General features: G+C 33.3%; 1 protein-coding gene across 2 annotated transcripts in view; it reads right to left on the reverse strand.

Moving 5' to 3' along the window:
• Positions 1-4,377, reverse strand: part of LOC106679426 (chymotrypsin-1) — a 22,023-nt gene extending 17,646 nt beyond the window's left edge. For both annotated transcript variants that reach the window (XM_014418581.1, XM_024363224.1), the window contains exon 1: positions 4,307-4,377. The gene's annotated coding sequence lies outside the window, so the exon portion shown is untranslated. The remainder of the gene's footprint in view (positions 1-4,306) is intronic.
• Positions 4,378-7,747: the final 3,370 nt, after the last annotated feature.

Below are 7,747 nucleotides of genomic sequence, written 5' to 3' on the forward strand. Positions count from 1 at the left end.
TTTAATTCATACAGGTGCTTCATGCAATTTAAATGTTATCATAGGTTTTAATTTGTAGAGGTGCTTGATACAATTTAAAGGTTATCAATAGTTTTCATTCGTAGAGATGCTTGATGTAATTTGAAGGTTATCAATGATTTAAATTCATTGAGGTGCTTGGTGAAATTTAACGTTTATCAATGATTTAAATTCATAGAGGTGCTTGATGTAATTTAAACGTTATCAATGGTTTTAATTCATAGACTGCTTGAATCAAATTTAAATGTTATCATTGGTTTTAATTTGTAGAGGTGTTTGATGCTATTTAAAGGTTATCAATGGTTTTAATTCGTAGAGGTGCTTGATGTGATTTAAAGGTTATCAATAGTTTTCATTCGTAGAGATGCTTGATGCAATTTAAATGTTATCAATGATTTAAATTCACAGAGGTGCTTGATGCAATTTAAATGTTATCAATGGTTTTAATTCATAGAGTGCTTGAATCAAATTTAAAGGTTATTAATGGTTTTAATTCATAGAGTGCTTGAAGCAAATTTAAATGTTATCAATGGTTTTAATTCATAGAGATGATTGATGTAATTTAAAGGTTATCAATGATTTCAATTCATAGAGGTGCTTGACACAATTTAAAGGTTATCAATGAAATTATTACTATTGAAAAATATAAGAAACAGACTCACTAAAACAGAAAACACTAGAAATATTGTCTGAAAAGTATAAAAATAGTCAAAAAATTTATAGAGACGCATCTAAAGATAAAAACAAAGTTTCAGTTGGGAAATATGATGCCCAATATAACTAGAATACATCCATAAACATACATAAACCTCCTCACAGAGTTTAGTATATACAGTGCTGAATTATACGGCGGCGTTGAAGCTTTCGAAACAGGCAATTGAAAAAAAAGAATACAAAAGTCGTAATTCTAACAGATTCAGTTTCCGTATCCAATGCACTCAAAAACATACATCTACAACATATTTCCTCTCACCTAATCAATAACATAATAGAAGAAGTTCATCGTTCAACAAATAACAAATTTAGGGTTCAATGGGTTCTAGGCATATGGAGTTGTATAGCAAAACGGTGTTCTAGAAGAGCGGAAAATGCGAAACTGCCTTTACAGGAAATTTGTAGATGGGTGAAAAAATATTGTATTAGTGAATGGCAGGATAGGTATGCCTGGGAGTCAAGTTCGAAAGGTAAAGATCATTTCACTACCCAACCTAACGTCTCACCACGCCCATGGTTCTCCAACACTTGTGTTAAGTTAAACAGAAAAGAAATATTATCTTTTTTTTAGTGACAAGAAATTGGCATCAAGAGAAGGCGGTTACTAGAGTTTTTCGGCAATAGAGACGAATAATTCTATTAGAGAGGCATTGAAGCTGCCTTTAAAATGTCAACAAGTTATAGAACAAAACGGTGCATATTTGACCCAAATCGGACAATCCGAAACAAGTCTTGAATTTCACGTAAAAATAATGGGTTTATTTTTTCCCAACCTCACAACAATCGGACTTCAAAAAATTATTTGTTCTAAAAAACTGTTTTTCGCTGTAGGGCATGACTATGCAATTATTGTTCTATAATAATATATAAGTTGATATATGTTATTTTCGACTTGAGAAACCTTAAAATACGATTCATACAGTAAGTGAGGCATCACAGCCCCAGATTATTTTTAAATCTTTAGCCATTCATGACAAAAAACAAATTTTAAGGTTTTTAAGATTTAGGAGGTCCTTATAAGACACTTATATTTTTATTTGATTTTTATTCCTTCCCAGAATAGGATAATTGAATATAAATTATTAAAAAGACAATTCACAAACTTTTTATTTATAAAAATTTATTTTAATATTTTAATGACTCATGATTTGATCACAAATGTATTAATGAGATTCAGTATTCTTATGTCCAGTGTCTCTCTCTGATACTTTGTGTCGCGATCTAATTACCCAAGACGTGGTCTAAGGGGTGAAAAGGGGTGTGATATGCATACTATGTATCTCCACTGTGTTTCAATATAAGGTGCATTCCAGTGAGGTGTGGGTAGAAAAGAAAAATATATGATATATAATTCAAAACTATTTTTTATTTTTTAAATAACTTATTAAGTTTTTGAGATATAGGCTCAGGAAGAAAATAAATTTTCAGACCCAACTTTTGATAGCATCATTCCGTACAAGCGGTTCCTAAAAAATTTAATTTTCTGCCACTTGTTCAAGATAAATTTTTACTTAAAATCCGATTTTATTTTTTTATCAACTTTGATGTACATGTTATTTTACTATTTGTTCGTAAATATGGAAACAATTGTCATCAAAAGCACAATAAGGCTGATAATTTGATTTCAATATTTCACTTGCACGTTTTTTTTTTTTTTTTTTTTTTTTCTGGAACAGCAAAATGTATCATGAAAGAATAATATGACTTACTTTTTGCTAGTCTATCTCATACTGAAATATAGATATACGACTTATCTACTTCCCTACGTAAAAACAATAACAATAATTATTCAAAGGGCCCAAAAAACTCACATTCAGGAGAATTAAAAGAACATGGATAATTATTAACTATATTTATTATTTCAAAGTAGCTACAGATTAAGAGAGATTTAGACTTTACTTTATTGCCTTAATTTTAATGAGAAGACTGAATTTTCATGTCTCTAACTAAGAAATTATATACTTTTTTTTATTTATTTATTTATTGATATTTACAACTGTATGAAAAATACAACCAATAAATTTGATCATAATGACATAATGATATGATAAAGGATGTAGAAAAAACTACCCAGTAGTAGAACTCTAAAAACAGTTTACAATATAAGGTCACGAGGCCATCTTCTTTTCAGGCACCTCGGAGGATTGCCAGGAATGGAAGAGGAAGCAAGATTAGAAACTAGTGGGTTTGGGTGGTTAGGGAGTTTATTATGGAAGGAATAATATCGGGTTCGGGCTAGATCGGTTACATAAGGAACATTTAGATCTTTATGGATGGTTTTATTAGTAACAAAATAAGGAGCGTTGAGGATTTTACGAAGGATTTTGGATTGTAAAGATTGGATACGAGAGGAATTCGAAGGTTTAGTGGAGCCCAAAAGCTCAACTCCGTATGTCCAGATGGGCCTTATTATTGTCATGTAGATCAGTATTTTGTAATGAGTTGGAAGTTTAGATCGTTTATCTAGTAAGAGCTGTAATAGTCTGAATCTGCGTGCAGTTTCCTGTCTTTTCAGTATTGTGTGAGGATTCCAGGTTAGTCGTTTTCAAGGTGTAGTCCAAGATAACGAATCTGTTCTACAGCGGTAAGACCACATTATTAAAGTATACTGTAGGGCAGTCGGCAGGTTTGTGACGAAGAGTAAATGTGATTTGATGGGGTTTGTTGGGATTTATTTTTATCCTCCAATTTCGACACCATTCTTCGAGGATTGTGATATGGGACTGGAGAGTTTGCGATGCAATCAAAGGGTTATTACTAACTGTGAGCACACATGTGTCATCAGCATACGTGGTAAGGATAGTGTTAGGAGTTGTTGGGATGTCAGCTGTATAGACGGTGTAGAGGATGGGACCGAGGATACTACCTTGAGGAACACCAGCGGATTGAAAATAGAGGGATGAATAGGAACCATTGTGGTTTACTTGGAATAATCTATTAGTAAGAAAGGAACGGGTGATGAGAAAATATGTAGGAGGTAAGAATTTACGGAGTTTGTAAAGCAGTCCCGGGTGCCAGACTCGATCAAAAGCCTGCTCTATATCGAAAAAGACTCCCGCGCAATACATTCCGCGCTCCAAAAAAGACGTTTTGTCTCCTACAATCGCTTAGTTATGGTACACGGAATTCCACACCAGGCATTTCGAGGGCAATCGACTTGTCCACCTCTGCTTTATGTGTATATTTTTACTATTTATACAGAGGAATTTCAATGAACATAAAGCCTTTGTGGTCCTTATCAAGTATCCCAATTGTTTTCTTATTTATCTTCCTTTTTGAAAAAGCAACTAGAGGATAACAAATGCTTTGATTTAAGATGCTAAAAATTACTCTCAACTGCCATCTAGCAGAGCTAAAAGAAAATAAACTCAGTCTTGTAATGACACAATTACTTGGAGTAAATAAACTCATTTGGTGCGGTTCTGTAACTTCATTGTTCTTCTTAAACTAACACTCTTGTACCGAGACCTTGAGCACGTTCGGTCAATATCTTGATTCTTAATGACGAGAAAAGGGTACCAAGTTTTGAAAAGTCTAAAAAAAAAAAAAATTATGTAATAGCTTTTAAACTTACCAATGTTGTTCCAGTTTACGACTGAAAACCTAAGATTGTATCAGGGATACAGAAAGGACATTATGTTTGAAATACTAACAGAAACATAAAAGGAAAAAGAAATGAAAATAGAGATTAATAAAATACTAATAAAAAAATGGAATCATGACTAAATGAAAGACAGCCCAGTTATACCATGACAAAAATATAGATAAATACTGCTTGGAAAAGAATACTGTGAAATTAATTTCTGAAGCATTTCTTTAACAAAGGACCTCAGATTTTCATTATAAGAAAATTGTACCTTTGAAACTAGTTTGTTGAATTACATAAAGTAAATTCATGTCAATATTAATTAAATTTATAATGGAAATTATAATCACTCCCTTTTGTAATGCATATTCTAAATAGAGTTTACTTTAAAGTTTGCCAGTCTTGAAGAAGACTGTAACAATAAGGACTATGGGACAAGTTGCCTTGAATGTAAAGTTGCATCACATCACAATCTTCATTCGCATGACCAATCGTGAAAAATTATTATGAATTAATTGGAAAATAAAAAAATTATGAATAATTAGTTAATTACTGTTACTCAGAGCATACAGTAACAAGATGACAATGCCTCAAAAATCTCACCGGCTGACACATTACTACAAATATTTTTTAAAATTAAATCAGAAAAAATAATAAATATCATTTAAGATCAACGTGGAAAAAGTTCAGAAATCAATAATTTTACAGGAGTAAGCTTATCATTAAAATAATTTTATAAAACTACTGTTCATATTTGGAAGAAATACTGCAAATTTCGACATTTAAGTTTATTGTATGTATGTATATTTATAATGTGTCATCTATGAATTTATCTGTTAAAGAGACTAAACTTATTTCCAAAATCTTCTAGAGCTAGTTAATTTACTTAGTAAACCCAGAATAGAATAATTTAATCCTTAAGTTATTTTTATGACTAATATCATAAGACGGTAAAATTAAAAATTATTTTCTTAAGGAAAATTGCTGAATTGACAGTCCTTCCCTCTCTCTTCTAATGAGAATAGGTGTCAAAATATATTGGACCTATTGGCATTGGAACTTATACTATAATATGAAAGATCATATTAAAGCTGGAAAAGTATTTTTAAATTTGTTTATGCTAATGTTTATTAATAAATAATAAGACCATAAAAAAATATGAATTTAAATAGTTGATATTCTTAACAAATATATATTCGGCCAAGACTTCCATTGGAGTCCTATACTGCCAATAAATCTATATGTAGTCACAATCAGTAAATATGTGTAATGTTTCATTACACTTGAAAATTTTGGGAAGGAACCACCCGTTGGTGGTACTTCAAGCATTAATTTAAATCAGAAGGTTCCGTGGCCATCTTTTTATTAGAATCCTCGGACGATTATCCGGAATTGTTAAGGATGAGAAATTACGAACTAATGGGTTAGGATAGGTAAGGAGTTTGGAATGAAAAGACGCATATCTGTTTTGGGCCAAATCTGCAACGAATGAAATGTTAAGGTCTTTGTGGATGAGTTTATTTGTAACGTAATAAGGAGCATCAAGGATTATACATAGGATTTTGGATTGTAAGGATTAGATGCGGGAGGAATTTGATGGTTTGGTAGAGCCCCAGAGCTCAATTCCATATGTCCAAATTAGCCTGATTATCATAGTGTATAATAATTTTTGAAGTGAATTGAAAGTTCAGAGCGTTTTTCAAGTAGGTGTTGTAGCAATCGAAATCTACTAGCAGTTTCTTGTCGTTTCAGTCTTGTATCTGGATTCCAAGTATGTCTCTTTTCAAGATGGAGTCTTATGATCGATTCTGTTAGACAGGCGTCAGTGGAATATTTAAAAAGGATACTGAAGGACAGGAGGGTAGAGGCTTACGACGGAAAGTAAAAGAGATCCGGTGGGATTTGTCAGGATTTATTTTGATTCTCCAGTTTTGACACCATTCTTCAATAGATGTTATTTATGTCTGTAGAGAATGTGATACATTAGTAAGGTCGTTGTTTACAGACAGTATACATGTGTCATGAACACAGTATATATGTTGTTAGGAGTGTGTTAGGATGGGTTGGGATGTCACCTATATAAACCGTATAAAGAATGGGACCTAAGATACTACCTTGAGGAACATCGGCGGACTGAGAAAAGAGAGATGCGTATGCAAGGTTATTATTTACTTTAAAGGTTCTATCAGAGAGGTAGGAGGGGATTAAAAGGATTTATGTAGGGGGAAGGAATTGATGAAATTTATAGAGCAGACCTGGAAGCCATAATCGATCAAAAGCTTGTTAAACATCGAGGAAGTCTCCTGTGCAGTACATTCCGCGCTCCAATGTGGAAGATATGACATCAACCACTCGATGACACTGTTGTATGGTAGAATGGGATGTTCTAAATCCAAATTGGTGGTCAGGAATGACATGATATGAGTCAAGGATTGGATAGAGTTGAAAGGCGTTTTAAATAGTTTTGGTAGGATTTTTCCCATAATGGAAAAATAGTACGGTCGTGAAATAGGACGGTAGGAAGTATGAATATTCAAGTGGCTTGGAGGGTTTGGAAAACATTTTTATTATAGACATTTTCCAAGGGTCGGGGAAACAGGTGGATCGGAGTGTATCATTATAGATATAGGTAAGGAATAGGATGGCTTTACGAGGGAGCTGTTTCAGAATAAGTGATGTGATAAGATCATGGCCAGGAGCTTTTTTAGAAGATAATTGGTGGATGATGTTTATTGCTTGATGTTGATTGTTTATAATGCTACACTCCGATCCACCTGTTTCCCCGACCCTAGGAAAATGTGGAATAGTTTGGATGTTGTAACTCGGGAAAGACCTCTACTACGAGTATTGGACGTTCTGCATCCCCACCGTTGCAATCTCATCCAGCAATAAATCGCGGACCAAAGGACCAGAATAAGGAGTCGAGATGGCTATAGGAAAGGGAATTACCTGGAGAACAGTATACAGCTGAAAGTGATAAACGGGCGAGAGGATAAGCTGACGGATGTTGATTGAATAGTATCAGACGGTTTGGAAGGAATAAAGGAGTGAGGTAAATATTTATGAATAAGGATACAAGAACCTGCGTGGGATGTGTTGTCAGGGTGATCTGTTCTATATGTAATGTAGTCGCGTATGTAAAAGTAAGAATGCTATGTGAAATGGGTTTCAGTCAGCAGTTCTAAGTCGATGAAATGTTCATGGAGGAATATGCCAAGTTCGTCTCGGTGGTTGAAATGTAGTCCATTTGCATTTCATAAAAGTATGTTTAAAGTGCTCATGTCCATCTAGGTAAATTAAATGGGATTTCTTTAAGGAATCAGCTTAGGAGTGAGATAAGAGGCTTGATTGCGTCTTGAAGATCATGAAAGAAGGAGGAAAGGATAGATGCTATTTTTGGTGTATTTTGGAAATAGAAGGTATGATCTT

This window comes from Halyomorpha halys, unplaced genomic scaffold (assembly GCF_000696795.3).
Source record: "Halyomorpha halys isolate HHAL.00 unplaced genomic scaffold, Hhal_1.1 Scaffold202.1, whole genome shotgun sequence".
Classification (NCBI taxonomy): Eukaryota; Metazoa; Arthropoda; class Insecta; order Hemiptera; family Pentatomidae; genus Halyomorpha; species Halyomorpha halys.